This window comes from Sinocyclocheilus rhinocerous, unplaced genomic scaffold (genome assembly GCF_001515625.1).
Source record: "Sinocyclocheilus rhinocerous isolate Xijiao unplaced genomic scaffold, SAMN03320098_v1.1 scaffold2120, whole genome shotgun sequence".
Taxonomy (NCBI): domain Eukaryota; kingdom Metazoa; phylum Chordata; class Actinopteri; order Cypriniformes; family Cyprinidae; genus Sinocyclocheilus; species Sinocyclocheilus rhinocerous.
Window position 1 is genome coordinate 519,106 of NW_015630026.1, and position 8,401 is coordinate 527,506.

General features: G+C 37.6%; 1 long non-coding RNA gene across 1 annotated transcript in view; it reads right to left on the bottom strand.

Moving 5' to 3' along the window:
* The window catches only part of LOC107739788 (uncharacterized), a 49,046-nt gene that overhangs the window by 36,491 nt on the left and 4,154 nt on the right, over positions 1-8,401 (bottom strand). The window lies entirely within an intron of this gene.

Sequence of the window (8,401 nt, forward strand, 5' to 3'; positions counted from 1 at the left end):
AAAAGATGAGTTCTGTGAACTGACTATTTACAGAGTCGGTAAGTGTATGATGCCTAACGTTTTAAAGTCTGTGTATTAATTTGCATTTTATTAACCTGATCATTCACATATGTGTATTTCCTTATACAGATCCTAAGAGCACACTTAATTCATTGTAGGTGCTGGAAACACACCGGCGCTAGTCAAAATCTGCTGCTGTGCCTGAAACCCTGATTCTGTCTGCACTTTCAATAAACCAGGTGGGTTAAAAACTCAACTACTTGGGGTCCACATAAATTCTGATAAAAGGGCAGTGCATGCTACATCCATGGAGATAGTATGTGTTTGCGAACGTGTGTGTATCAACCAAGTGCCAATATTCGGAGATGTGGCACACCTGTTGCCGTGTGTGCGCTCGTGCTGCCGAGGGGAACCATCGCTTGGCCAGTGTTTATGTTTGTATCATTTTCCTGTCCCTGAAACAGACGGCCATCCCCTTCTCCAGAGGAAACGCAAGCCAAAACAAAGCCAAACGAGGAGACTAAAAGGCTTACTGATGAAACATCATACAGAAATGTGAAAATAAAGGTTCAGTTCACCTGGTCTTTGTTTTTTTAGAGGTTCTAAAATGAAAATAAACTGCAAGATCAGTAAGCCAAACTGTACTCTCAGTTCTCAATTAGGCAATGATAAAAAATGGTATTAAAGGGGTCATAGCACCAAGAGCTTGTAACACTCCAAAGAGAAAGGAAAACTTGAAATCGCATCATATGACCCCTTTAAAATAGGGCCCAATGATTTCAACAATGCAGAAAACTCATGTCAGAATCACTTAATAAAAAATGGAATTTGGAATGGAATTAAATCGCTATATGGACTAGTGTCTGTGAATATTAAAGCACAAAAATGCTGCTATTTTAATATGAATTTTGCATGTTCTGTGTTTTTACATGTTAAAAATAAATTAAATTGCTAATGTTCTGTGCCTTTATTTGATTACCATCGTTTTTGATTATTATTTTGCATTTAGCCATTTCTGAAAATAAATAAATTTGGGGGACAATAAGACATTTTGGGATCAAATAAAATTCATAGTGTCCAAAAAATAAATAAAATATAAAATAAAATAAACAACAAAGTCTCACTCTTTCGGCCAACATCTTTAAACCTAGGATTACTGAAAAGGTGCATATGTATCAAATGTGTATTAGAACTTGGCCCCATTTACTACTTCCAGAGATAAACTGAGAATGTTTACATGTTGTCCATATGTATGGGCTTGTTGTTAATCAGGGTTTTGCATAGAATAAGCTGCATAAGCTGCTCCATATTTCGAGATTGCAGTTATTGTCATCTACTAAGATTGCTGAAAAGCTCTGCGACTTTTTCCTCCTTCCTCTGAGCACTTAAATCTCCTATATCACAAAAAGTGCGACACAGTATTTTCTCTTGGTGTCTTTGTGTTTGTGGTCTGCAGTCAGGCTTTGGCTGTAGGCTCCTAAGGCCTTATGTAAACCCCCTGTCATATCCACCTTTTGTGCTGAGACGGCTTGACAAATAAGTGATGACCGCTCACATTTTTAATTTAGGAGACTGATGAAAAATTCACAGTGGCAACACGAGGCCTTGATTTAAAAACAATCCACCCATGCCCCCAGCTTCCACCATCACATCTCCTTTTCTCTGTATCTAACCAACGTCGCGTCAACCTGAATCCCTTCACACATCTAGAGTGACTCCGACCACAGACAAAGCCGACTGGCTACATGTCCAGGTAAACTCCCCTTTCCCTCACACCATGTCCTCTGTGTGAATGGTGATGAGTCTGATCTAGCTGGTGTTAACAGCAGAAGGCAGATGTTGTAATGGTTTGATTGTCTGCATCTCATTTTGATGGGGTCACACTACACTGTGTTACAGTCACTTTCATTAGCATGCATGTGAACGTGGGAGAGCTGGAACAAATGGCATATGCATAGATGTTTCATCAAAAGTAATCACGTTTGGTGAACTCTCATTTACAAATTCGTAGAGTAAAAACAATATTGACATGCTTTGTTGTTCAAATGTCACAGACTGACCTCTCTCATCAATAAAATTAATACAAACTTTAAAGCTACATGGTTTGTAGTGTAGCAGGACCGTGAGTGGATAAAATTTTAGCATTTTAAATTTAGGAAAATTAAAAAATAAATAATTATAGATTTTATTTTAAATCTATATTGCTATGTGTCATCTTTTCTTATCAGAGCGGATGCACAAATAAAATACTTGTACTTTTAAAAAAGTAAATAGAATAAAAAATGTAATTCAAAAAATATTAAAGGGGTCATATGATGCGATTTCAAGTTTTCCTTTCTCTTTGGAGTGTTACAAGCTGATTGTGCATAGATAAGATCCCTGAAGTTGCAAAGACTAAAGTCTCAAAACCAAAGAGATATTCTTTATCAAAGTTAAGACTCTGCCACGCCCCCCTAAAACGGCTCATACTGCGCTTGTCGGAAGGAGGGACTTTGTAGAAAACGAAGCGTTTGAGAGAGGCGGGGCATATAGGACCTACAATAATGTACAGTATTTGAAAAATAATGTGTTTTTTGAACATTAAAGCATGTCAACATATTCTGTTACACCAAATACACAAAATAATGATCTTTAAAAAAGCATCATATGACCCCTTTAACTAAATAACTAAAAGCAACCTTAAGTTTCTATATTTTATTTAATAATTTAGAATGTGCGTAAGTACAAAATAATCTGTATTTATCAAACGTGTGCATGCAGTTTGTACGCACACCAGTACATAATAATTGTTAAAGAAGTCCCACATGTTCTTAAGCACCATGCTCATTCACATTAATTTGCATTCAGAAACGCCTCCAATGAACCATATATGGTTTGTTTGTTTGTTTGTGTTTAACGCCATCCCAGCTCCTGTGGCTATTTTCACGGCGAGAAATATTATGGCTGAATTATATCATGTTTTTACAATTTATTTGTGCTAAAAACTCAAAAATTTTATTCAGCTTAACTCTGTTAAAAATCTCTTCAAAAGAGTTAACTGAATAAAAAAAGTTTTCTCACAAAATTAAAACCAGCGCAATCTAATAAAACATGCTTAATGGATAAAGGGATTTGGCAGAGAGAACATGTTGGAGGATCTTCCCCTAGTATTAAAAACTTGACGTGTGTCATCCTGGAATGACCTATTCTACAGCGGGTATAATCAATCTGGTCCCATCGGTTAGAAAATTTATAATTTCTTTTTCCATCATTGGGGCTATATAAATGCATCATTCATTCATATATATATATATAGATCCCACTCTGTTTGCCATTTATTATTAACATAGGAACAAATTATTGGGTTTAAATCCATAGGAGGTACTGCACAAATTTCGAGATCCGCCAATAATGCTTCTTTTGCAGCAGAGTCGGCTTCCTCATTTCTTTCGATTCTACAGTGCCCAGATCGTTCACACAGTCACCACAGTTTGATATATGCTGACCACTAGATCTCAGTTCCTTTTTCTTCGTCTAACCAGAACTTCCACCCTACAAGCCAGAGATGTAAGCCACAGTTTAAAGCTGGATGTTGGCTTTTAATGATTTGTTTCCGTGACCGAGGCAAACAGAATCAGTCTTTGGTAGCTTCCCAGCTGTTTCAAAGGTGGAGCAGCTTCTAGCCTTCACGCATCATGCTCCAGCCAGCTGTTCTTCATCAATTTTTCTCCTACAGCTGCAAATGTGAATAATCCATGATCTCTCCTGTTCGAATGGGTGGGCTTGAGCTTTCGCTTGCTCTCTGCATGTCTCGCTCTCCCTTCTCTTCTCCTCACTTATCCTCAAGACAGATTTTCATCAGGCCTGCTCAATGTTTAACATGACAGGGTTCCATGGACATCACATGCAGGGGCTACAGCGAGGCGACTGGTTTAGCTTGATGGGGTCAGAATTTGAGTCACGGCCCCTCGAGCACTCTTACAGCACCTATCAAATGAAAGACTGGGATCGTGGCAGATGAAAATGTTTACCTTACTGCACACGTCTATCCACTCTCTCTCTCTCCTGTGTCTTTCTTCTTCAGGATGTTTTGATGTTGGATGAGGTCCGTATGGTTAGGGAGTCATGGAAGATTTCAAAGATAGGTTTATTTTACCATGTAAACCTTCCATTCCTGTGACAATCTGTAGGTAGACTGTGGTTCTTGTGGTAAAGCAGAGACAAATGTAAGGTAGACTGAAAGAGCAAGAGAGAAAAACAGAAAGGGAGACCCTAATAATGGCCAGGCCGTGGCTAGACGCAAGATTTAAAGTGACAGTGGACAAGCCATCCATTATTTATAGCTCCGGAGCCGGAGTATTTTTTTTTTCAGTGGGCGTGAACAGTGAGGGATCGTGGCACAAAACAAGCAGCCAGTCATGGCCCATTCCCGTGACTGTCAGCTGCCCCGCCACCACTGCTAACGTTAGCAACAACATCTCTCGGGAAGTCACTGCAGTGCCTGTACCTCAATCAGAGAGCCAGGGGCAAAAGCCCCCAAACCCTGAGAAAACAACACGCTCCGTGGCTGCTTACAAACACCTGTGGTTGGCAAGAGTACAGGGACTAAAATGTAGCACTGCCAAATGAATTACTTACAGAATTGTTTACTTTTACCTACTTTTTATGCATGGTATATTTTTGTAGTATATATATATTTTTAAAGACTATTGTTTCAATATCCTCCTCTTAAACAGATGCATCTTAAAATCGCTCCCATTATAATCAACAAATATGTCTACACAGAGATGCGTTGCACATTCAGTTGAAAGACCGTTCTATTTTTGACACAGCTACTTCAACCACTTGGTTTTCCCTGGCCATTGTAAATTATTTAAAAAACACCACACATTTGAATTGTCTTGAAATTCGATTTTTAATAAACTCTGACTTTTATATCAAAGCTTGTGATGATTCTGGTCTCTGGTGTATACATTTAAATCTTCTTTTGATTCTAACAAAAGACAAAGAAAATAATTTTCTGCTCTTGACTGAATACGTTTTATAACTTTAATGGTAAGCATTAATCTGTATTTAATTTTTACAATGAAGACTACAGAAATTAAAGTAATCAAATGTAAAATAACACTGGATGTGTTATTTTACATTTGATTACTTTAATTTCTGTAGTATTTCTTACCTGAATAAAAACTTATTTAACCTGAAAAACTTAGTTTCATCGCTCTCTTTATTCTATTGCATTTATTTGTGCTGTTGTTTGCCATTTTTTTATTTGTTCTTATTTTATTACTTTTTACTTGTGTTTTTTTATTAAAATAAAACTTTGCGTTGAAGAAAAGTAGATTTTTGTTTGTATATGCTGTCAATTATAGTTCTTAGAAAGAAAATCGGAATCGGCAAAAATCGGTATCGGCAGATCACACTAACAAAAAAAATCGGAAATCGGAATCGGCCAAGAAAATTGCAATCGGTGCATCTCTAATAGTCAGCTATAAAAATTCTACAGCTTAACGAAAAATCATTATCGAAAAATTGGAAATCGGAATCGGCCAAGAAAATTGCAATCAGTGCATCTCTAGTGTATATCTTAAGGCCCAATCCCAATTCGATATATATATATATATGTGTGTGTGTGTCAGTAAGCAGCGCATTAATATAGAACGGTAATTAAAGGCTCTAATGCACACCAGTATAGGTGTGTGTATTGTAGGAGCTAGACGACGTATGATGACGTGTGACGTATAGTAGTGGTGGCCCAATTCTTAGGGGAATATTTTCACCCCTACCCCTTGACACTCTGTTTCAAGGGGGAAGGGGTAGGCGGAGGGGTAGGGGAAGGGGAAGGGGTATAAAATAGAATTGGGATTGGGCCTAAGTCCTGCAACTGGTCATGCTTTCTCTATCGTTTTCACCATTTTCACCCAGGTTACTAGGTTAAATTTAAATTGTTCTACACTGTGACAAATATCCCATTTAGTATGTAAATCAATATGGTACATAATTATTAAAGAATTATCAAAATGCCTTTTAAAATAGTTTTACATGGAATATACCATTTCAACTTCCCACATGCAGCTGTAGAAATACTAACATTTTAAATAAAATCATTTTGTTATTTAAAAAAAGGCAATTAAAGCAAATCTTAATTGGTTTTCATTTAAAATACAGTAGTATACCATGCAACAAGTGTTGCCAAATCCAGTTTCCCCGCGTAATTAGGCTACTTTTCCACTGTTGCAGCGGGATGTTTTTCAACTTCGTGGGTCGACGCGACTCCACTAACATAATATTTATCCCCCTAAACACAGTTGTGCTAGTTTTGGACTAGTTTTGAGAAGCAATTGGGCGGATTTTGTTGTGTAAATCTGGAAACCCTGTTCGTATTGTTCTTTTGCGCATGCGGGCCAGTTCAGAACCATGATCTGTTCACACTGTAAAACTGATATTGGCCACATTTAAAACAATGTGAACAGCTACACAAAAAAATCTGATCTGAGAAAAAATTGGAATTGAGCACTAAGGCTCGCAGTGTGAACATAGCCTAAACATAGTGTGAACATAGCCTAAAGGTTTATCTACACCATTTCTGGTCCATGTTTGGTTGAGTAATTAAGAAGCCATAGCCAGGTTGGGAATTCCCAGATGTGGATGCTACTGTTGTGCCCTCCAGCATTCTCAATTACTACAGTAAACACCCTGCTGTGAAACCAAATGCCTGATGCAAGTCACTCTCAACAGGATTGGCTTTTGAATGAACAGGTGTTATGGCGACTCATGGAAATACTCGGCAATAAGAGCACCCACAGCAGTCTTGTTCCGAAACCAATTGGATATAGAACTAATTGTGAATTAGTATTTGTGTGGTTTTAGTGAAATGGTATAATATTGGGCTTGTAATTACCGGCACTGACATTAAAAGAACCCTAGTGTGCACAAATTCTCAACAGCAGTTAAAATATGAGGGTGAAATTGTACATTATTTGTGTTCCTACACGTAATCTCAGAAGAATCACTTGAAAGAGCATTTAACAACAGACGTTCATTGGCCTACAGCCTTTTTTTTTTTTTTTTTAGGGAAGCCGTGAAGTCGTTTAATCACAAGCTATGAACACTTGAATTATAAGTAAACCTAAACACATTAAATAATTAAATGCATATTTAATTAAAATAAATAACAGAGCAAGGCAGTATTTAAGAGATTTAAAAAAAAACATGATCACATGAAGAGGAAATGCAATGGAGAGTCGACTTAGAGAATCAGAGGATAGAAGATGACTAGTTTTTACATGTTTTAAGAGGAACCATTTCCCATAATTCATTTGATTAAAGTCAAGAGTGACTCGCAGAGTGGATGTTTTGGAAACCATTAGAGCCCGCAATTTGCAACTAAAACTGTGATCATCATTCATGGTTAATACATCACTTTTAGGAATTTGGCAGCAATTTTTGTGGCTCTTCAGTGATACAGCTGAGATGCGGAACTGCTGTCGAGATCGATCAGTGCATGTCAGGGTGGCTGATCTAAATCTGTCAGCCCATCTGGGAGAGCTCACCCAGGGATTAGGTCAGAGCTGAGCGGAGATCCAGAGTCTCGATCTGGCAACGGTGCCAGTCCTGGACCAACAGCTGGTATGGGTCATCTTTCTCTCTTTCGTCTCTCTGAGACAATCTCTCACTCCGTTTACATGGTTTATAAACAAACAGATACCAAAGCTGATATACAACTGTTTGGTAATACAGTAAGTCAGTCAATTTCTCTAGGGAAAAAAAACATCTCTAAAGAATAAGGACGTAAGGGTGATGAACTTTTATTATAGTCACAGCTCTGAGAGTAAATCCCAAACAAGTCTTAACGGATGAGATGAGAGTCTTAGTTTTAAAACTACAAAGCACTGCCTGATTCTCAAGTAGACATGATGATAAAGATCAGCTTTTAGAGATATATGCAGTATAGACCTACTGCATCTCCAGAAGATATCGCCAAAAACACTTATCATAACTAAACCAATGTCTGAACAAATTATTAGACTTGTCAGAGCTACGGACATGAATAATAATCAAATCGTGTGGCTTACTGAAGAGAGGTGTGCCATTACTGTTATAAGTGAGCAAGTTTCACATTAAATTGAGTGACACAATCTCTTAGACTGACATGAAAAGAGCAATTCAAGCCATATCTGAGAAGAGGTAGACTTTTCTGAATTGGACGAAGAAGTAACCACTTAGAAACCAATGAGAACACCCAAGCAGCCACTAGAAATACTCTAGCAACAACATAGCAATGCTTTGTTAACCATTCAAAAGTTCTGTAGTTTTGTTTCTTAAAAATAAAAGTTTTAGAGGGGTCATATGATGCGATTTCATTTTTTCCTTTCTCTTTAGAGTGTTACAAGCTCTTGGTGCATAAAGACGATCTGTAAAG